Source organism: Belonocnema kinseyi, chromosome 5, assembly GCF_010883055.1.
Source record: "Belonocnema kinseyi isolate 2016_QV_RU_SX_M_011 chromosome 5, B_treatae_v1, whole genome shotgun sequence".
Taxonomy (NCBI): Eukaryota; Metazoa; Arthropoda; class Insecta; order Hymenoptera; family Cynipidae; genus Belonocnema; species Belonocnema kinseyi.
The window spans coordinates 90,173,433-90,196,355 of NC_046661.1; the positions used below are offsets into that span (position 1 = coordinate 90,173,433).

The 22,923-nt window shown below is 25.5% G+C and overlaps 1 protein-coding gene across 1 annotated transcript in view; it reads right to left on the reverse strand.

Annotated features, from left to right (window-relative positions):
- Positions 1–16,220, reverse strand: part of LOC117173281 (peroxidase) — a 149,718-nt gene extending 133,498 nt beyond the window's left edge. Inside the window, exon 1 of the mRNA XM_033361762.1 lies at positions 16,161–16,220. The gene's annotated coding sequence lies outside the window, so the exon portion shown is untranslated. The remainder of the gene's footprint in view (positions 1–16,160) is intronic.
- Between the last annotated feature and the right edge of the window lie 6,703 nt (positions 16,221–22,923).

A 22,923-nucleotide genomic window follows, 5' to 3' on the forward strand; every position in this document is an offset into this window, starting at 1 on the left:
GGAACCTATACTCGATCATACAAAAGTTCGTTCATCGGTACAGGTTCCAGTTCGGGATCATGTACAGCTTTTTTTCCAAACTCCTGTACAGGAGCCTATAGTAGATCATACCAAAGGTCCTTTATCGGTACAGGTGCCAGTCCGAGATCATGTACAGGTTGCTTTGCAAAATTCCTGTATAGGAACCTATACTCGATCATACAAAAGTTTGTTCATCGGTACAGGTTCCTGTCCGAGATCATGTACAGGTTTCTTTGTCAAATTTCTGTACAGGATCCATCAAAATTACATGTGCAGGTTCGTGTGTAGATTCACGTCCATAAACATAAACAAGATCCTCAATGGTTCCTGTACAGGTAATAATTTAATTTGTAATACTTGTACTAATTTGAACTTAGGGAGCACCTTATAGAGCCGTGCCTGAGTCTTCATGTTCTTTTCTTTTTTTCTAGTTTCTTGCAATATTCTCACTTTCGACAGAAGGCTGACACACGAATTGCTACGCGAACGGAAGTTCTAATTCCGAGCTGTTTTGCCCGTGCTATTAAAGGCCAGTGATTTCAGCTCACCGTTCTCTACGCATCCGGAATCCTACTCAACTTTTTACATAATCGGACGTAAAAATGTCCCGTGTCTTACTTTGCTCGCTCATGGTAGGAAAAATCACTGTTAGATGATTTTTTTCCGGGTTTTTAGATATTAATAGATCCTGATTCGTAGAGAGCTACTTTAATATTAACGAGAAAATTAAGCAGGTGAAATCGATTTTGTAGTTATATTATAGCAGAAACCTCATTTTATAAATTAACAACATTAGTAGATCCTGATTTTAATTTTATGCTTACTTTGATATTTATGACAAAAATTAAATCAGATACTTTTTATTTTATATTCATTTTTGCTGGATTTGTATCTAGTGCATTCAGTGCCAGCCTGGTTATTAATTTTGGGCGTTCTAAATTAAAATGCATTTAAATCTGAAGAGTTAAATAAATAAAGTTAAAAAATGGTGAAATTTCAAATATTGTAGATTTAACTTAAATTATGAAAAAAATGGAACGAATAAAAAATGCCGAAAAATAAAATTTCCTGCACGGTAAAATTCCTGTATTTAAACAATTGAAACATTTTTATTAATAAAATTAATTAAATTGATACGATTGATATGCAATTGATAAATTGATACAATAAAAATTATATGAAAAGTAATTTTTTCTTTATAAAAAAGTTTTATTGTTTATGTTGGGGAATTTTAATTTTCGGGAAGTTTCACATTCCGAAAAGTAATTATTCGGGAGTATTATTAAACAGAAATTTTATCATTCAAAAATTCCCGAATAATAATATTTTTGAATAATAAAATTCTGAAATTGGAAACTTCCCAAAAATTAAAATTCCCGAATAATAAAATTCCCGAATTGGAAAATTCCCAAAAATTAAAATTCCTTAATCATAAAATTTCCAAATAATCAAATTTAGAAATTGGAAGATTCCCGAATAGTAAAATTCCTAACAGAAATTTCACCGATTCATAAAATATTCGAACTAACGAGTTCCAGAATTTAAACAGTTAAATTTTTTATCTTTATTTATTTATTAAAAAAAAGATAATCAATCCTTTTAATAAAAAAAAGTTTTTAATGCTTAAAGTTTCTTAAATTATTGTTTGAATTTAAAATAACAATAATTGAATACGAAATATGTGTGGATAAATTTTTTCAATTATTTTAATTTTAAATTCAAACACTTATTGGAGAAAACTTCAATCGTTAAAAAGATTTTTTTAATACAAATATTTTATTAATGCACTTTTATTAAATCATTTACATTTTTAAGGGAATTTTTTGTAATTTATTAAATTCGGGAATTTTCTATTTCCGATTTATAGTGATAGAATCCTCATTTATAATTAAGAACTTTTGATATATTTTTTTATAGTCTTAGTATTTCCTTTAACTAGCGTTAATAATTGCGCGTGGGTTTTTCGATTTAAAGAGAAAAAAGCGTCTTTAATAAAAAATAAAATTTCAGAATCAATATTTATTTTTTAAATTAATTTGTATTTAAAATAATATTAATATAATTTTCCTAAGATTCTTCAGAAAATTCAAAAAGATTTTTGAAGATTTGAATTACTTTATTTAATTTAATCATTTTGCAACCAAATGCTTAAGGTTTTAACCAAAAATATAAATTTTCCTTGTAATTTATGGATTCATTATTGAAGATATTTACAAAAAAATTTTTTTTCAAACAAAGTATGTTTTTGAACTTTAACCAAGTAGTTCAATTTTGGTCAAAAATAAAAAATGAATTCTTAACAAAAAATGTAATAAATGACATTTTAATCAAAAAAAGTTTATTTCTAAATCAAAGATATAGTGAAATCAATCCAGATAAGACGAATTTTCACCAAGTAATTACATTTGTCGACAAGCAAGTTACATTTAAACAAAAAAGATTAATTTCCAACGAAAAGCGTAATTGTTGATATTTCAAATAAAATTGATATTATTTTAATCAGAAAGAGTAGACTTCATAAAAAACTTAACAAAGGTGTTGAATCACCAATAAAAAAGATCAATTTTCAATTGTGGTTGCACTTTTAAGCAAAATTTTTTATAAAATAATTTTTACTAGGGAGATTTATTTTCTGACAAAAAGACGAATTTTCAACGAATTAGTTGAATTTTTAAAGAAAGATGTGAAATATAAAGTTAAATGATATATCTTCAACCAAGAAAATTAATTTTCAACAAAGTATGTATTTGAAATGTTAAGAAAGTGGTTCAATCTCTTGAAAAAATGAATTATCAACGAAAAATCTCATAATTTATATTTAAATCAAAAAATTTAATTCTTAATCAAATACAGTCGAATTAATCTAAAAATACGAATTTTTAACAAGTTGTTACATCTTCTTCCAAAGTAGATTAATTTTCAAATAGTCCTATTTATAACCAAAAGAAATTTACTAAAGCAAACGAAATTTATTACGAAAATATTTTTTATTTAAAACTAAAAAATGAGCGCCTAATAAAATATGTAATCGAGCAAGAAAATAATTTTTTAACAAAAAGAGTAAACTTTCAGCCAATTTTTGGGGAAAAATCAGATTTTTATCTCATTTCCATAAATACGAATGTTTTACAAATTATAAAAACCCGAATTTTCTATCTCTGTTTAGAAAAAACTTTCAAGCACATAATAATAATTATTTAAAAAATTGGTAAATTAAAAAAAAGAAAGTTTTTCTATAAATAACTAATTCGACGATTTAACATACAAACCGTGCCTTTTAAAAAGTCAGCATGCAAAAAATATTATTAAAAATAATAGAAATTGTTTTAAAAATTATCTTCAAATATTCAGTTTGTCAATTTTTTTAAAAAAGTTTACAGAACTCTTTTTTTAACGTGTGCAGCATATGTATGCAAATAAGTGTTTGTAAACAAATAATCTTCTTTCTTGCTCAAACTGCGATTTTTTAATAAAATTTGTCAATATCAATCAGTTGTGAAATGAAAGTATAGTTTACACAACCAGAACATGGCAAACAAAAAATTGATTGAGAAAAAAGTACATTAAATTTTCTTTAATCGATAAAACTGCTCATTTGTTTATAAAATTTGATTATAACAATAAAAAATATATTCATATTTTTTTTATAATGTTTTTTCATTACCTTAATTTGGATTGGAAACAAAAATCAGTAATATTTAACAAATATATTTTTTTAATATCTTACTGTTGTTTATAGCAATACAATTATTAGTAACAAATAATTAATTATAATAATCTCTTGAGTTATGGTTCTGAAATCCTTATTTATCGATTAAACATTATTATTTATAATTTTGAATGGATTGCGTGTTATTGAAGACAAAAAAATTTTTATTACAAAATTTTTTTCATTTTTATGTTTAAATAAAGGAGATCAGAGAATTTTTTCAAATTAAACCTGAAAAGATCTATTAATAATATAATTCCCTTTAAATAAAAAAAGTGAATCAATTGAAAATTGTATCAGAAATTTATTAATTTAATTTTTAAAAATATATTTCTTTAATTATGGAAAAAGTTACATTTTTTATATACCAAATTTCTTTCATTTTACAATTTATTAAAAATTTGACAAATTGTGCTATTATCTGTCGAATAAATTTCCTAATTGCTAAGCCGTCTTCGTATTGATGCAAAAATAAAATGAATCAAAAAATATAATACAATATAAATAATCATAATAATATATTATAATAAGATGATAATATAAATAATATAAATACGTATATAGTACTTCTTTGAATCAAAGAACGTACTGTGAATCAAGAGAATTTTCGTTGCATTAAAAGAATTTCTTTAAACCAAGAGAAAATTCTACGAATCAAGAGCAATTTCCGAAAAAAAATACTTTTTTTTTAATCTGGAGAAAATTTTTTTTCTTAGAATCAATATAAATTTCTTTGAATCAAATAAATTACTTAGAATCAAGAGAAATTTCGTAAAATTAAGAAAGATTTTTGAGTGTATTAAAGAAACTTCTTTGAATTAATATCAAATTTTAAAAAAAATTTCAAAAATTTTAATTCTTTTGATTAAAAAATTGCATTAGTTTCCTTGAATATAGAAAATATCTTCGGATAAAGCGAAATGTCTTTGTATTAAGAAAATTAAATTGAATCAAGATAAATTTGTTTAATCAAGATCAATTTCTATAAATCAAGAGAAATTTATTTGAATAAAGATAATTTTTTCGTTGAATCGAAGGGATTTCTTGGAGTTAGAAAAATTTTATTGCATCCATAGACATTTTTTCAAATCAAAGAAATTGCTGCTGTGAATCAAGAGAAATTTCGTAAAATTGATAGAATTTTTCGTTGACTTAAAACCAATTTCTTTGAATCAAGAGAAATTTCCTTTAATAAAATAAATAAAATTTCCATACAAAAATTTTAATTTATCAACAAATTTCATCAATTTCCTTGAATCAAAACATATATTCAAAATCAAGATGAATTTATTGGAATGAAGATAATTTTTTAGATGAATCAAAGAAATTTATTTGAATCAAGAGCGAATATGTGTGATATAAAGTGATAAAGAAAATTTGATGTACTTTTTTCTCATTGAGTTTTCAAGTTTAAAATATTATGACTGAGTAAACTATGTTGAAATTTCACAACTTATTGATGTTAACAAATTTTATAAACAAGTTCGCAGCTTGAGCACGACCGAACATTGATTAGTGAAAAAACACTCATTTGTATACACATGCTTCACACGTACAAAAACAAAATCTCTGAACTTTTAAAAGATTGACCAACTGTACATTTGCAGATAATTTTTTAAATAATCTGTAAGAGTGGAAACTGTAAATGAAAAGAATTTTTGTTGAATTAAACAAATTTCTTTTAATGCAGTTGCTGAATCAAGAGCAATTTCCTGGAATCAAAAAAAACTTTTTTGAATCTGGATAAATAAATTTATTTGCATGAAGCAAAATTTCTTTGACTCAAAGAAATTTGTGCAAATCAAAAGAAATTTCTCTGCATCAATAGACATGTCCTTGCATCAAAATTAATCTCTTTGAATCAAAGAAATTTCTTTCAATCAAGAGCCTTTTTTGTAGACTCAATGAAAATCGTTTGAATCAAGAGAATTTGTTGGTTGTATCAAAAAAATTTCTTTGAATTAATAGAAATATTTTCCATCCAAAGAAATTTATGTGAATCAATCGAAATATCCTTGCATCAAGAGACATTTATTTCATTCAAACATATTTCTGTAAATTAAGAGAAATTTCTTTAAATCAAAGAAATGTCTGAATCAAGAGAAATTTCTTTAAATGAAGAGAATTTTTTTTAATTAAAAATTTCTTTGGAGTAAGAGTAATCTCTTTGAATCAAAGAAATGTATGTATATCAACAGAATTTTTTCATCGAACCAAACTATCAAACCAATTTGTTGAATCAAAGAAATTTCTTTGAATCAAGAGAAATTTCTTTAATTTTATTAGAAATATCCTTTCATAAATAAAACTTGCTGTAAATCGAGACAAATATCTTTAAACAAATTTCTTCGATTCCAAGAAATTTTTATGAATCAAGAGAAATATCCAAGAATCAAAATAAATCACTTTGAATCAATAGAAATATCCTTGCATAAAGGGAAATCTCTTTGAATCTAAGAGATTTCTGTAAATTAAGAGAAATTTAATTTAATCAAGGTAAATTTTTCTTCAATCAAAGAATTGATTTCTGAGGGCAGAATTTCTATTATTTCCCTTTATTAATCCATGTTTAACTATCATTTTCAACACACCGGACGCATAAAGTAATTATAGTTGAAGCAAATTCGAGGTCGGCTTTTCGTTAGATGCTTTCATTTGATACGCTTGGTTTGCACGGTCGAATGGTAACACAAAAAACTGAGGTCTATAATAATAAGAAAATGATTAAGTATTTAATGAGCATTAAAATTACAGTTTTTAGTTTTCAATTATTAATTAAATGAGTAATCAAAATAGATGTATCAATCAAGAAAGGTGAATTTTAAACAAATAGTTTAATTGTTAACTAAAAAAATATTTTAACCAAAAATGGAATTTTTTAAATAATCAGTTCACGTAATTATTTACAACAAAAAAAAACTGATTTTCTGATTTGCTGAACAAAATTAATCTTAGTTCTTGAAAATTTATCTTTTTTACTGTGAATTTAAATATTTTGTTGAGAATTGTTAATTTTTTCCTTAAATTAACGATTTATGAAAATGTAACTATTCCATTCTAGGTTGGAAACTTATCTTTTTTAAGTTAAGAAGTTACCTTTCTGAGGTAAAAATTCGAATAGTTTTTTTCAAAAATATAATTATTTTGTTAAAAATTAAAATATTTATTTGAAAAATCAACTATTCGTGGTTGTAACCTTAGCTTTTTCTAGTCAAAAACTTATCTTAATTCAATTTTTTTTATCAATTTAAATTTTAATTAGTTTTTAAACTGAAAATGTAACTACTACATTTTCAGTTAAAAACTTTAAAAATCTATATTCCTTAGTTAAAAATTGAACTATATGGTCAAAACTTAAAATATTTATTTTAAAAATTAAATGTTTAGCAAAAAATTAATCTTTTTGTTCCAAACTTATAGTTTCGTGAGAAAAATTCAATTGTGATCTTTTTTGTAAAAATTCATAATTTTTTATTTAACTTCAATAGTAGATATACCTTGTTTTGTGAAAAATTATTCTTTTTAATTGAAAATGTAACTATTCCATTTTTCAATTGAAAATTATTTTATTTTTTTAATTTGAAAACTTTTCTTTCTTGATTAAGAATTTAACTATTTCAGTAGAAAATTGAACCACTTGGTTAAACATTGAAATAATCTTTTAAAAATTAAAAACTTATATTTTTTAGTTGAAAATGTTTCTTTGTAATTTGAAATTGTATCTATTATAGTAGAAATTTTACATATTTTATTGAATATTAAATTATTTATTTTAAAAAATATTTACTTGGTAGAAAATAAGATTTTTTGTCAAAAATTCATCGTGTCCGGTGAAAAGTTCAATTATTTTATGGAAAATTTATCTATTTTGTTGAAAATTCGTCTCTTTTTGGATAAAATTAATATTTGTTTAATTCTTCTTTTTACTGTGAACTCGACTATTTTCATTAAAATTCATCTTTTTTGGTTGAATTTAACTAGAAGAAAATCCTTTTTTGGCGGGGTGATTAATTTTTTTAACTGAAAATGTAACTATTCGATTTTTTTAATGAAAAATTATATTTTTTAGTCTAAAAAACTTCTCTATGTTAGATAAAAATTGAACTGTTCTAAAAAATTAATCTATTTATTTGAAAAATTAACTACTTGGCAAAAAAATGTGCTTTTTGTCTGTTACAAATTATCTCCTTAAACTAAAAATGTAACTATTTTATTTCTGTTTCGAAAATTCACCAATTTTTAGTTAAAAATTCCACTATTTTGGTATAAATTATAATTATTTGTTTAAATATTAACCTAATTTTTTAAAAAATCAGCGGCTTGGTAAAAAGTTAAATTTGGCCTTGAAAAATCATAGTTTCGGGTGGAAAATTGTATTGTTTTTCTAAAAATGCATGCATTTTGATGAAAATTCCTCTTTTTTATTATCAAATTAATCTTTAAATAAAAAATAAATAGAATTTTTGCATACGATAAAGAACGATTTAAAATTCTCTGATTGCAAATAATTGCAAATTAATTTCAAAATATTTGTAATTATAACAATCTATGTTGATTGCAGAAGTTCTATTCTCATCAGTTATCATTCATTAGGAATAGAAATATTAATTCGCTACCAAAAAAAGAAACGAATATTAATTAACTTTAAATCGCTCCTCTTACGAAGAAATTACCATTAATATTTCCAGGGTAATTACACTTAAAGAAAATAAAGAAATTAAACTCAATTAGTTTGTAGCAAGCATTCCTCAATTAAAATACATATCCTTCTTTTAAAAAACATCACTGGTTATTCCCTCACATTATTTTTTTTTTGTGACCGCAGAATTTTTCTCCAAACCGCAATTCATAAAAATTAAAATAATTTATTCATCGGCAAGAAATTCATAAAATTTATTTCGAATATAAAAGTATTAAATTATAGAAATTGACAATTTATTCTTTGCATTTTAAATGATCTAGTTTTCTAATTTCTAATTTGAAATTTATATTTTTTTGTGATTTTTCAATTCAAAATAAAATAATTGGTTTTTAAAGTTTTAAACTATAAATAATACAATTTTAATTCCTTTGAATTTTATATGAACCAGTTTTAAAAATCATACCCTGAAATTAATTAATTATTATTGTTCTTTAATTCAAAATGAAATCGTTCAGTTTTGAATGCTTTTTACAAGAAACAATAAAATTTTTATTTCTTTGAATTTTAACGATCCACTTTCAAAATTCTAATCTGACATAAATCAATATTGATTATTTTTTAATTCAAAATAAAAATGTTAAATTTCTAACGCTTTTAAGTAGAGATGATTAAATTTTAATTTCGTTTGATTTTGATGGTTTAGTTTTCAGAATTCTAATGTAAAATTAATCAATTTTGATGTTTTTTTTTAATAAGAAATTAAATGGTTCTAATTTGAACGCTTTTAAATCGAAATAATACGATTTCAACTATAAATACAATTGTTTAACTAAGAAGGCTTTTTACTTTTTAAAAACTACAATTTTGAATCATTCGAAATTTAAAAAACACAATTAATAAAATTATGTTTTGAAATTAATTAATTTGTATTTTTCTGCGATTTAAAATTAAATTTTCAAATCACAAGCCCTCAAATGATCCAATTTAGAAAAATGCAAAATCAAAAATTTTAATACCTTTGAATTTTAAATGAATCAATTTATAAAGTCATATTCTGAAATTAATTTTAATTATTTTTCGATTAAAAATACAAATGTTAGATTTTGAACGCTTTTAAGTAGAAATAATTAAATTTTAATTTCGGTTAATTTTGATGATTTAGTTTTCAGAATTCTAATATAAAATTGAACGCTTTTAAATGAGAATAATACGATTTCGATTATAAATAAAATTGTTTAACTTAGAACGCTTTTTACATTTTAAAAACTACAATTGTGAATCATTTAAAATTTAAAAACACAATTAATAAAATTATGTTTTGAAAGTAATTAAATTGTATTATTCTGCGATTTAAAATTAAATTTTTTAATTTCGAACCCTCAAATGATCCAATTTAAAAAAATCAAATATCGAAAATTTTAATACCTTTGAATTTTAAATGAACCAATTTATAAAGTCATATTCCGAAATTAATTTTAATTATTTTTCGATTAAAAATAAAATTGTTAAATTTTAAACGTTTTCAACTAGAAAAAATACAATTTCAATTACTTTGAATTTTAAATGATACCATTTTCGGAATTATAAAGTGGAATTTATAAATTTTGATAATTTTTCCATTTAAAATAGAATTTTTCACTTTTAAAGGTTTCAATTCGAACTAATACAACTGAAACTCATTTCTGATGAAAATGTCAGATTTAACAAATTTCAGTCTAAACTTTTGAGCCGTTTTCTACAATAAATATTTTAAAAATATTTTCCGATCCATATTTTCAACACAAATGAAGAAAATAATAAAAAGTATTGACTTTAATTTTTTTTCACGATTAAAAATATTACCTTGTGAAATTCAAAAAATGTTATCTTACGATTATTAAAAAAGTATTGGTCAACATATTTTTCATTATTAGTGAGTCAAAGTTAATATTTTTTATCCTCAGAAACGGAAATTTAATATTTTTTACAAATTGTAAAAAATATAAGTCAATATTATTTACATTTAAAAAACACAGGTAAATATTATATACTTAAACAATATAAGTAAATATTTTACATCCTTTTAAACTGCATGTTAATATTTTTCCAACGATGCAAAACATAAGTAAATATTTTTTCTCCACTCAAAGACTACAAGTTAAAATTTTAAATATTTATTTATTAATGATCGAATTATGCAGAAAATATGAACGTTTCGCGAAAAATTAGAATACATGTGGAAATAATGAACATTTTTTTAACTTCTTGTTTTATCTCTTTTGCCAACTTTCTTTACAAGCACTTTAAACTTGAAAATACTTAAAAAATAATTTTTTAACAGCATAGTTGAACTTTAAAGACAAAAAGAAGAATTTTTTATCAGACAGTTGAGGTTTTATAAGCAAAGTTCATTTTTAGTAAAAAAAAATGAATTTTCAATCAAGAAAGATGACTTTTTTACCAAAAGAGATCAATTTTCAATCCATATGGACGAGTTTTATTCTCAAACAGACGAATTTCCGAAAAAAAAATTTTTTTAAATAAAATAATGTGTTTTTCAAAAACACTTAAAGTCTGAAAAGTTGATTAATCAACAACTAGATCTCTTTTAACTGAATTTTTTAATTTTAACTTAGCTTAGTTTTTAAATTTAAATTTACTTTAATTTCTTTATTTTATTCCAATAATTAAATTATTCAAAAAATGTATAGCATTCAAATCAGAAATATAAATTTTCAACCAAAAAGTTTAATGTCAACAATTTGTTGTGCTTTCAATTAAATATTTAAATTATTAACCAAAAAAAGGTTAATTGTAAATAAAAATCAGTTGAGGTCAACCAAAAAAGACGATATTTTAACAATATATAGATTAACAATTAACAATTATGGATTTCAATGAAAATGAAGTTTTAAGCAAGAAGATTAACTTTTTAAAAAAAGAAAATAATTTGTTACAAAATACTTCGATTTTAAACCAAAAACATTGATCTTCAACCAAAAAAATAATTGTCAACAAAGAGGTTTTACTTTAAACCAATTATTCTAAATCTCAAGCAAAAAAATGTTAATTTTAAATAGAAAACAGTTGAGGTCAACCGGGAAAGAGCAATTTTTAACAAAAAAATAATAATTTTAAACTAATTTTTAACAAAATGCATAAATTTTGAGTGAAAAAGAATGATCTAAACAAAACCAGAGATCGATGATTTTAGACAATTTAATTACACAGATATAACGAAATATTCTGATAAAATTTGTTAATATACTAAAAAGAAATAAAGATTAAAATATTGATAAATTATAAAAATTTAAATCATTATATAATTGGATTAATTAATTAATTTCGAACCCAATAGTTGCATTTGATTTTTTTTTTAGAAAGTTAATAGAAAAACGAAAATCAGTCGATTCATCACATTTTGCACCAAAAAGTTTAATTGAAAAAAATTGATAAAAGTAGAAAAAGGCTCACAATAAGAGCCCCGAAAATTAAATTAATTTCATGCTTTTTCACTAGATTTCAAATGAAAAATTCATGAATCCCAAAATTTTTTTGAATTTTAGCTTTTCTAAAAAAACTCAAAGTGTGTAGTAGTGGGGCCACACGACAGAAGTGACACTTTGATGGATTAACTTTGAAATTTTTTGCGAGGAATCACTATGAGGTTTCAGTAGATCAATTATTGAAAGATCGCAGGGAGAGAGAGAGAGAGAGAGTATACAGGCACTATTTAGCGTGGCAGTAGTGGGGATATCGAAAAAAAGTCTTTAGAGCAATTGCGAATTGCCACGCAAAAGGGAAACGCTAACAGAGACAACACGTTCGGTCGATTTTTCAATTCACCCAAATTCTAAAAATAATTTTCGCTTCAAAAAAATGGTATTATAAACAAGTATTAAAAGACAAGTAAAAGTGCTAAAGTCAAAAAATCTAAACCCGAGCTAAAAGTGCAATTTAATTCCTTGAGCTATTGACTGTTTTGCATATGAACGCACTTAATTAGATTATAAACAAAGGCAGTATAACTTTTTCGTTCCAGCTAATTTTACATAAACCGACGATAACTTGATGACAGGATAATTGAGGCTGTCTGAAGATAAGTATTTTCGATACATATCCATTTGCAGGGCATTAAGTAGATTACTTTCTACTCTTTGAGAATCTCGTGGAAATTTATTTGCAGTGCTCAAGAACTTGAATTGCTCAATAACTCAGGCTGAGAAATACACTGCCAAACCCGTTTTGAAAAAAACTTCACATAGAGGGTAAATTAAGTAAATTATTATCTGAGAAATATACATTTTTTCAGGAAAATTGAACTCTCAGTTTCTATATCTTCAAAAAATAATAGATAATTATAATCTTTAATTGCATGCATTCACCTTTTACACTTAGAGGGTTGAACGTTGCAGAATAAATGCAGCTCGGCTCTCACATGTGAGAACCGAGCTGCGTAATTTTTCAAAATTGAACTATAAAGGAAATCAAAATAATTTATTTTGGAAATATAAAATTTAAAAATTAATATCTTTAAATTTCGAACATTAAAAAACTAAAAAGCATGTAAGTTTTAGGTTTTAGAATTAAAAATTTGATGTTTGAACTTCAAAATCAGAAAACCGTCACAATTTAAGAATTTTAAACTGCAGCACGTTAAAATTGAATAAGTTTAAATTGTAAATGATTAAAATTAAAGATTTTTCCCTCAAAAATCTTTAAATCATAAGAGTTGTTTATTTTTAGAAGATTTTATATTTTTGCATTTACAATTTAAGATTATGTAAGTTGTAGGTTTGAAAATTTATAATTCTGTAATTGTCATGAATAACATTCAAAATTTCTTCGATTTGGAAGATTTAGGATTGAAGCTTGCCTTTGGGTTTTCAAAATCATCAAAATTTAAAAATATTTATTTATAAATATTCAAAATTGTAGAGTTTTCAATTGTAACTTTTAAGAACTTTGCATTGTAATTCATAAAAATTGAAGGTTTAATTTCTAAAAATGTACAATTTAAAATTATTCTGTAATTCTGAAGTTTTATAATTAAGAATGTTGAAATTATGATGATTTATATTTAAAAAAATGTTAATGCAGAAGATTGAGAAATGAAAATTTTACTTTTGATTAACAAAATCATCGAAATTTTACAAATGTTATTCATGCATTTTAAAAATTGAATTCAATTGTGAAATTGAACTTATAATTCTTCAAAATGAAACTATTCCAACAAATTTTTCCAAATTTGGAAAATTTAGAATTGACTAATTGACTCGTAAGTTCTCAAATCATCCAAATTAAAAAAAAAATTATTTTAAAGAGGAATTCTAAATTGAACGTTGCAAAAATTGTACAAATTTCCATTGAAATTCTTCAAAATTAAACTAGTTCGAGAAAAATGTTTGAAAATCGCCAAAAATTTGAATAATTTGTATTTTTTTGAAATTAAACATTTTCATAAAAGAATTTTCTTAAATTTGTATCTTAAACAGATAAATCTTGAAAATTCAATAATTTTTAATACTACATTTTCAGTGTAAGAAAAAATAAAAATCTCTTATTTACACATTTTAAAAAATTAAGAGTTTTCAATTTTAATTTTCCAAATGAAACAAAAATAAAATTGTGTGAAAAAACAATTTATCTATTTTAATATGTAATTAAATTTATCATTATTAATTATATTTTATGATGATTTAAATTTAAGCATATATTTTAATTTTACAATTTAATAGTCCGAATAAGAAATGTGGAATAAGCGCGCCTATCGTGTTATTTGTTCTGGTACATTAATAACTAAATAGAATATTATTAAATAAGTTTTAACTTACTTACTTTTTTTATTGTATACTTATTTAATTATTATTGATAGAAGTTTGCGATTTAGCTCTTACAGAAAAAAGTGATGAGTATAAACTGTCTTCCCGGAAGCAAAACTTGCAAACTGTATCAGCTGAGCATCCTCTCAATTATTTCTTTCCTCTTAATATTGCGTCAATTTAGATGTTTGAAAATACTGCGTTTACGCAGAAAAAATTAAAAACTTTTTTGCATACGACAACTTTCGTTTTAATACAAAGACAAAATTTAATGAAAAAATTATAAAAATTAATCTTGTTTGGCAAGAGCTAAAAAATATTTTAAAATGTTTATTTATATTTTTCTAGTTAAAGTATACGAAACTTGCAAATTTTGAGATTTTTTATTAATTAAAATTCAGCTTTGCTTTAACAATTCAGATTAAGAGGATAAATGTCAGATGCTACACATTACTTTCTCCTCTAGGAACTAATTGCTAATGACTCGAAATTAGGGCCATTACCCAATAATAGTTCCACATTTAAATTAAATTTTTTTGGACAAGATAGTTCAGACGGAAAGTTGATTTTATTTCACAATTGCAATCTTTCCGACATTTGAGATCTGTTCTTTAAACGCATTTAAGATCCGATATCTAAGGAATATTTTAATTTTGATAATTTTTGTTTAGACCACAATTAATTTCACATTTTTCATTATAGCAAATCTTTTGAACTTGCTGAAAGCAATCAAAATTGTAATTCTAGATTGAAATTATTAACTCAGGGTCTTGAAAAAAATCCTTCATTTTCTACCTGAATCGAGTACATTCATTCCTTTTAAACACGTACACATCCGTAGATGTCTCGATGTGAGAGAATCCAGATTACCACGTGTATAGCGCACATGCTTCACTTCAATGCGAATCACTTGTTAAAATTCAATTAAATCGACATGAATAACACTTTTCCATGGCACACTTAATTTATTTCTGGGAAGGCTTATTTGTTTTTTAATTCATTCATTTAATTCATTAAGCATTTCACTCCTGTTTTAACATTTTTTTTTGGCTCGAGAAATGCACAAAAATTCGTAAGGAATGTTCAAATCTCGGGTTCAAACCGAATTTTTAAATGATAAAAATAATTATTATGTTGAATATTTTTTTTAGGGAATTGTTTATTATTTTTATCGAAATGGTTTTGTTTTAATTGAGACTTTGTCTGGTCTGGGAAAATTATGCGAGCTGAAAACGGGACTGGACTAGTCGTGAAGAAAAATTAGTGAAACTGGAAAAGGGAATAGGCTATCACCGGAAAATTAGAAGAGCTGGAAATGTGAATGAACTAGTAGTTCCGACAAATTAGGAGAAAAGGCAACGGACCAATCGTTCCGAAAAATTAGCTAGAAAATTAGCTAGAGAAGGGAACGGACTTGTCGTACTGAAAAATGAGAAAATCTAAAAAAGGCAAAGGACCAGTCGTCCCGAAAATTTTAAGAGGTGAAAAAGGCAATGGACCAGTCGTTAGGAAAAATCAGGAGAGCTGGGAACGGGAATGGGCTAGGCCCAGGAAATTAGAAGAGCTGGAAAAGGCAGCGAACCAGTCGTTCTAAAAAATTAGAAGAGCTGGAAAAGGCAACGAACCAGTCGCAAGGAAAAATTAGGAGAGCTAGAAACGAGAATAGGCTAGGTCCAGAAAATTAGGCGATCTGGAAAAGGCACCGGACGAAACGTTCGAAAAAATTAGGCGAGCTGGAAAAGGTAACGGACTATTTCTGCAAAATTAGGAGAGTTGGAAAAGGCAACGGACTAGTATAAAAAAATTAGGAGAACTAGAAAAGGGAACGAACTATTCCTAAAATTTCGGGACTAGGCAAACTTTAAAAAAATATTTTTCACTGATAAAACGAGATACTTTCTCTAATTGATTGTAACAAATGGTATGATAAAATGTTTTTTAATTGAGTTGCCTCTTAATAATTGATTGAATTTGAATAACACAATACCTGTAAAGAGGTATCCTGAGAGTGATAAAACCGGTAATTGAAGACAGGGGCAACTGAACGGGCAGCCAGTTTGAACGAAGTATATAAATGACAAGAGAAAGTATGGGGGCAGTACCGCCCAAGAAAATCGCCTTTAGTGCCGAAAGCTCCCTTCTATCCTGACGAACCTCTACCACTTCTTGGAATCGCCTCCAGACTGAAATTTATTTTTATTTAAGATTTAAACAAAGTCTAATTTCTTGTGAATAATCTTACGTAACGAAATCTGAGCATGACACAATTCCTTTTCGGCTCATCAAAGATAAATACGTTAAAAAGGAAAAGAGAAAGGGGGGGGGGGGTAGAAAAAACTCAACAAGAACCCACTCGAGATAAATTTTAATTTTCTTACAAGGGATTATTTATCGTTAAAGATGATGAAAATTTTAAGTTTTGCAATCACAATATTTTGTAATTTTGATGTTTTACATTCGAAAATTTATAAATTTAATTGAAAAAAAAAGAATTTTAAATTAAAAATTGAAGAATTTTCACATATAATTCCTCAAAATTCAAGAATTTTCAATTGTAACTTTCTAAAATTGTCAAATGTTTCATTTCCAGTTTTTAAAATTAAATTTTATTTAATTTTTGAGATTTTTCATTGAACATTTTTAAAATTTAAAATTAAATATTTTTAAATTCCGAAAATTTACAACTAAAAATTAAAAAAATTTTAAGGTGACTACTTTACTCGAAAAATAAAATTCCCAGCATTGTAAAATTCCCTAATTGGGAGATTTTAAAAATAAAATCAAACTATTTTTCAACTTATTTTCAAGTGTTCAAACAATTATGATTTGTATAAACTATTTTTTTCTTGAACCGTCAATTATTATCATTAGTATTAAGATAAAATAAATAGTTAATGAATTTTAAGAATTATATTTCTTGCTTGATAGATTTGAAAATTATTTAATTAATTGTTGCTTGAAAAAAAAATTTCGTCAGTAAATCGGAAAGAATTATTATTTTTCAGAATAAATAATATAGCTAATGAGTTTTAGCAAATATTATATCTTGCTTAACATATTCGGCATTTATTACAAAAATGTCCTGTTTTAAACATTTTTTTCTTGGTAATCGCAAAATGTTATTTTTCCTGGAATTTACGACACAATCTATATCATCCAAATTTAAGCATTTTTATTTTGAAAATAATTTTGAATTTCGAATTTTGTAAAGTTATGATTTTTCCGATGTAATTCTAAAAAATTGAACTATCCCAAAAAATATCTCAAATTAAATACATTTGAAGTAGACATTTTTGAAAATTGAATAATTTTCAATTCCATATTTGCAAAAGTTAAGAATTTTCAATTGTAACTTCAAAATGTTGGAACTGACAGTTAAAAATCTCTGTAATTGGTGGGTTATTTTATTCTAGAAATTGACAGTAATAAATTCTGTAATTTTGAATATTAAAATTCAAAATTTTATCAATTTGCAAGACTTAGAATTGAAAATTTAACTTTTTATTTCCAGAATCATCAATATTATCTAAAGTTAAGAGGAGCGATTTATACATCTTAAAAATAACTATTCTAAAAAATGTTCTAAATTACATACTTTTAAAATAGATATCCTAAAAATTGTATAATTTTTAACCCTACATCTCCAAAATTTTAGAATTTTGAATGGTAACTTCCAATTTGAAAAAAACTTTTATTTAAAAGTTTTACATTTGAAAATTCTGTGATTATTATGCTTTACTTTCGAAGTTTCTTAAATTTGGAAGATTTAAAATTAACAACTTTAGTTTTGATTTCTAAAATTATCAACCTATACATTTTTATTCACACATTTTAAAAATTGAATTCTATTATAAAATTCAATTTAAATTCTGAAAAAATTAACTATTCCAAAAAATGTTCTAAAATTTATACCCTTAACATACAAACTTTGAAAATTATATAATTTGTAATTCTATATTACCAAAATTCAAGAATTTTTTATTTCAACTTCAAATTTGAAAGAACTGTTTATTCTTCTCTCCGTGTTCTGTTACATGTACATGCAGACGTTCGCATTTTAAGCGAAAGTTTTGGTATTATCATTATTATTATGTAGGAATCTCAAGAATGCAACTTCACACAACTTTTGTTCTCAATTTTTAATTTTTTTTTAAAGCTGTTGGAAATAAGGAAAGAATGTCTTCTTTTGAAAATAAAAATTCTTAAATATGGATGATTTTGACATCAAAAGGCAAGTTTTCGTTTCTGATTCTTTTAAATTAAAGAATATCCGAATGAAAATTATGAACGAATTATAATTTTTAATTATTAAATCCAAGACTCACGTTTACATTTTAAAGATTTACAATTTAAAATTCTACATTTTTGAAGACTTGCAATTGGAAACTCTTCCATTTTAACGAAACTTAAGAGTTTTAAAATCTTAATTGTTTTCAAAATTATAGAATATTTAATTAAAAATTAATTAATATGTAAGTGAAAATCACAAAGTTATCAATTCCTAATCATTATTGCTAAAAAAGTATTTAATATTATTTTGTACAAAAATTTAAATAAAAAAGGATTCTTTAAAATAAATTGAGGTGAAAATTATTCATCCTCAATTGACAGAACTTCTATAATATTCGTAAAAGACCCCTGTAAATTGGAAAGTATAATTAGCTTAGTATAGCTCGGATCTCACGTGAGAAGAAACGTGAACCCAGAAGAGTGGGGGTCACGAAGCGCCGTGCGTGCCGAGTGTGCGCACGCACACTTGCTACTGATCTAGCCGAGGGTTCTCATAATCTGAGAGCTGAGCTGCGTCCATCAGCTAACTTCACAGTGGCTCCAATCCGCCCAAAAATTTCATTTTATCATTTTATATTATACACATTAAATCCTAAAAATTGAAGAATTTTTAATTTTGAAAATTTTGCAATGAAAAAATGTATAATTCTGACGCTTTGCATTTTAAATTCCTTTAGTTTGGAGGATTTTAAATTAAAAATTTGAACTTTGATTTTCAAAATCATTGACATTTAAAAATATTTATTCACGAATCTTCCAAATTTAAAAGTTTCCACTTTTAACTTTTAAAAACTTTGAATTTGAAGTTTTAGTTTTGATTTGTGAAAATCAAAGTTTTTAATTTTGAAAATTTAAAATTATTACGTAATTTTTAAGTTTTGTAACATAAAGTTTTGAAATTTTAATGCTTTATTTTCAGAATTTGTTCAATTTGAAAGATTAGGAATTGGAAATTTTACTTCTGATTTCTAAACTCATCCAAATTTAAGAATTCATATCTACAAATATTTTTAATTAAAGATTGTTTAATTATAAATCTTTAAAAAATGATTTTAAAATTTTGCAATGAAAAATTGTGTAATTCTGACGCTTTAGATTGTAAATTTATTCAAATTGGAGGGCTTCAAATTAAAAATTTAAATTTTGATTTCCAAAATCATCCAAATTTAAGAATATTTATTCTCGTATATTTAGAATTTAAAAGCTTCCACTTTTAAGTTTTAAAAACTTTGAATTTGAAGTCTTGATTCTTTTTAAAAATTGAATTCAACAGTGATAACTACAAATAAACACTGTAGTTATTTTTTATGAAAAGTTATTCTAAATAATTTTTCAATTATTTTTGAAAATTGTTAAACATATTTTTTTATAACGAGAATAAAAAAAAATTTACAAAAAGTAAGTTGTGTCCTATTTTTATTATAACTTCGCTAAAATACATCATTTTCAGAAAAAATCGAAATAAATAAATAATAAAGATTGAGAATGGTTAAATATTAACTCTTTCTATTTAATTGTAAACAATACAATCACATCTTTTTTCACAGTTATCAAGTTATCGCAGTTTTTTAAATGTATATTGAGAAATAAAAAAATTTAAAGTTAAAATGTAAGGAAAATAGTTCACTCTTTTCTTAATAATATTCTGCATAAATCCGTCATAGACGATTTAAAAAGTTTTTTTTTTAAGAAGAGTAGTTTTTTTTATCCATCCTTGGATCCAGTCCCAAATGCCTTGAATCAATGAAAAAATATCCAGAAAATTGTTCTAAAAGCTCGGCAGTTGCTTAAATGAATTACATTTATTATAAACAAATAAGTGAGTAAAATGTAATGTATGGCGATTGGCAGTGATTTTTCTATTTATTTGCAATAAACTTCAATAAATTGTAGACAAAAACTTTTTTTTAATTAGGTTTATAAAACATAATTAATAATTTGTTATTTCATATTCAAATTTAAGAAACAATTATCCGCTGCAAGAATTTCTTATCGAATAAATCGATTTTTTTCTTCCAAATCGGCAAAAAATTATACAGAAATATCACTTACATATTTTATTCAGTCATCGAAAAATAATTTGTAATTATTTAAACAAATTTATGTAACAAATGGAATCACGCGGTAAACAAAGAGTAGGTCTGATTTTGAATGAAAGAGCAAAGCAGCATCTCGGAGATCATGGTTTCGTGTCTCCCAGACTGCTGTGGACTAGAATGAAAGTAGGAGTCAGAAGACTATTTATCATAGCATGCTACGCGCCGGTTGATAGTGTTCCTCGAGAAGTAAAAGATGCCTTCTGGGACACTTTAAATGACACAATAAATATTTGCGAACATGGGGAAAGAATAATTCTACTAGGACACATGAATGGATGGGTGGGCATCCAAAATCAGGATACAGAAAGAGTACTAGGTAATTTTATGGATCCAAAAACAAACTATAACGGAGATAAATTAGTTGGTCTATGCTTAGAAAGGGGTCTGTTTATTACAAATACTTGGTTTAGGTATAAAATGATCCACATGTACACTTGGTCTAAAGGAAACAGCCGCAGTATAATTGACTTTGTTGTTGCGGAGGAAAGACTAAGAGAGTTAGTCAAAGATACAATGGTCATGAGGGGTCCTGAATACAATACTGACCATTACCTTCTTATTTCAAAAATTAACTTAGGTCGGAGATGGAGAAAAAAGAGAACCAAGAAAGCAAAACAAACGCGAATTAAAATTGAGAACCTACAGAAACCGGATGAACGAGAAGATTTCCAAAATAAAATAATCGAAAGCATAGAAAGGGCAACATGGGAGGACCATATAAAAAACAAAGATATAGAGGGCGCCTGGAAAAAGTTACGGGATATCCTTGTTAGATGTACGATCGAAGTGTGTGGTACCGCAGTTGTAGAAAGAATGTCTGGTGATGCGTGGTGGAATGATGAAATTCAGGCTGCCCAAAAAGCAAAGAGAGAAGCGTACAAGAGAACGATTAGTTAAGGAACGTAAATATACAATTAGAGCAGAAGAAGAGATGAAAATACAAAACGACTTTGAAGGAAGCAAGAAACTACTTTATAAAAAAATGAAAGGAAACAAAAAGTACAGAATTTGTCAACATGAGAAATAGTAGGCGGGAAATGGTATATGATTCAGACGGAATACTAGAGGCTTTCAGAAACTATTTTAGGAGACGATTCGTAGATAAAGCTATAGGACACCACAACTGCGATGTTGAACACGATGCGATGGGAAACTCAATTGAAAAAGTCTGTGTCACTGTGGTTAGGGATATAATTAAGAGCTTGAAAAACGGTAAGGCTGGCGGAGTAGACGGTATTAACGCTGAAATGCTTAAACTCGGTGGCGAGTACATACCACATTGACTATGCGAATTGATAAATTTACGTTTCAAGATAGGAGACGTCCCAGACGATTGGAAAAAAGCGATTATCGTACCAATATACAAGAGAAAGGGAGATAAAAGCGACTGCAATAATAACAGAGGGATTAGCTTATTGAGCACCGTTAGTAAAATATATTCAAAAATACTCATTCGTAGGGTAATGAAAATAACAGAAGCAAAGATTTGGGAAGTCCAAAGTGGGTTTATGCCAGGAAGGTCATGTACGGATCAAATATTTAGCTTAAGGCCATGTGATGAGTATAACAGCTGATCAATTCAGCCCTAAAATCAATGTTTTTTCACTCATATTGAAAAATAAAAGTTTAAATAACGGGGCAATTTTTTCCGGGAATTTTTAATAAATATTAAAGGATCGCTTGTGGCCTTGCACATTTAGGTTTTACAGCAGAAATTTGACTTATGACTTTCTCTGACGGTAATCATGCAATCTGTCTTACCCACAGACCCCTAGAAGTTCGAAGTTGTCTACTCGCTGCGCTAGTGCTGCTTTGACACAGCTGATACCAAACTGATACGTATGTCAGACCAAATATGTTTATTTGCATTTCAAATGCAAACATTAGTTTTTGCATTATTTGTGCACAATTTTCGTGAGCTATTTTTGTTGTTTTGCCCCACTTGGATCAATATAAACCTCATATCTAGCCCATTAACAACATTGCAAATTGCTTACAGGGTTTGACGACAGCACGGTCGGTATTTCTTCAAAAAAGTGATGAAAAAAAAACTGCTTTCACTATTTTAATTATTAGGACTAGAGACTTTATTACCTCCTCTTTTATTTCCCAATCTTTCAGAGCGATACCTCATTTCGTTTAGACGTAAGTTGGGAAAGAAAAATTAAAGACCAGCTTTGGTCCCGTGACCCTCTCGTCACATGGCCTTAAGGCAAATAACAGAAAAAAGTTTGAGAGTAGGAAAGAAAGTTTTCTATGCATTTGTTGACCCAGAAAAAGCATTTGACAAGGTAGATAGAAGTAAACTTCGGGAACTCCTGAAAGAGTATGGAGTCAATGGATGGCTCCTACAAGCTATAA